This window comes from Tupaia chinensis, unplaced genomic scaffold, assembly GCF_000334495.1.
Source record: "Tupaia chinensis unplaced genomic scaffold, TupChi_1.0 Scaffold000031_1, whole genome shotgun sequence".
NCBI classification, from domain to species: Eukaryota; Metazoa; Chordata; class Mammalia; order Scandentia; family Tupaiidae; genus Tupaia; species Tupaia belangeri.
The window spans coordinates 1,513,588-1,515,205 of NW_006159461.1; the positions used below are offsets into that span (position 1 = coordinate 1,513,588).

General features: G+C 52.4%; 1 pseudogene; it reads left to right on the forward strand.

The window, feature by feature from the left end:
- The first annotated feature begins 457 nt into the window (after window positions 1-457).
- Window positions 458-1,618, forward strand: part of LOC102477070 (nuclear cap-binding protein subunit 2 pseudogene) — a 1,864-nt pseudogene continuing 703 nt past the window's right edge.

The following is a 1,618-nucleotide window of genomic DNA, read 5'->3' on the forward strand; positions in this document are numbered from 1 at the left end:
GGTCCCGGACTCGAACTATGGTCAGCCATGTGGGAGTTCAGCACCTTGACCACCACACCACCTGCTGGTCACCCCCAGGCATTAACTTTTTTTTTTGAAAGGCTTTTGCTATAGGGCACGTGCGCTCACCAAACAGACAGAGACAGAGAGACAGACAGAAAGTGAGAAATCCCCCCCTAGGGGGGATGGCCACGCGTCAATTCCTTCTCCTCCATTCTCCTCTCAGGATCTGGGGCACACATGCACACACATGCGCCCGGCGTGAGTTTTAAGCCACCGGGTCCAGAACTCGAACCGCGGTCGACTACATGGGAGTCCAGCAACATAGCCATTGTGCCAACTGCTGGTTCCCCCAAGCATTAACTTTTAATCCTTAGGACAGTCTCCTAGAAGTAGGCTGGTCCTACCTCATCTTACACATAAGGAAACTAAAGCAGCTCGCTCGAGGTCACACCCCATGTCGGTGACAGCCGGTACCCCCGCTCAGCCCGTCAGCATCAAGGTGCACGTTCTCAGGGCCAGCAAGTGGCGTGGCGGCCAAAGGGCTGGACTCCCATGTGGCTGGCTGCAGTGCGAGTCCCGGACCCAGTGCGTGCTTTCTCCTTTCCCCGTCTCTCTCTGGTCAAATAAACATTTGTTTTTAAAGCGCAGCTTCTCAACCACCATGGCAGACTTTCTCCGAAGCACCTAGAAACAGAAGGCCAAAATTGCAGACTGGAGGAAGGTCATGGACAGAGGATGGGTTCTAATCCATCATTCCTCTCCAAACACAAATCCTTCAAAAATGACAGAGGACACTATACAAGGGAAAGGAAGCCAAGGGGAAGGAGGAAGGGAGAGAGCCGAGCGGTGTGGAGGGGAGGGGAGTGGAGGGGAGGGGAGAGAAGGCAGGCTAGAAAGAGAAACGGGGGCGGGGGGAGGCAGCCTGGGCTCAGTGGCTGGGCGCCTCGCACGGGGAGTCCGGTCCCACACTGCTGCTCATTCCCACCCGTCCCAGCTGCTCGAGAGGCACACTGGGCGTGCGGGGTGTCCCAACCCCAGTAAGATGGAGAAACAGAGGGAAAAGGATTGTGGTGTGATCCCGTCCGAGAGTTCTCTTTCTCCCTGTCCTGGTCTCTCTCTCTGGAGAAGATATGTACCCTCCAGGAGTAAATATATGTACATGTGTATATGTGTATACATACATATATACATACATACAAATATACATACATACAAATATACATACATATGTATTTATATAAGAGAGTATATTTTTGGTAGAGGTTTTTGCCTTAGGGCACATGTGTTCACTGGAGAGAGACAGAGACAGTGAGAGGGAAAGTGAGAAATCACCCCCCAGGGGATGGCCATGCTGCCATCCCTTCTCCAGTCTCCTTCTAGGATCTTGGGCACACATGCACTCATGCCTGGCATGAGACTGAAGTCACCGGGTCCAGGACTTGAACCCACAGTTGGTCATGTGGGAGTCTGGTGACATACTGCTATGCCATCTGCTGGCCCCAAGAGCAATATTTGTTAAGAAAGAAAGAAATCAAAAGTAATCAATGGGGGCCGGCAGGTGGTGTGGTGGTTAAGGCACTGGACTCCCACATTGTGAACCATGGTTCAAGTCTTA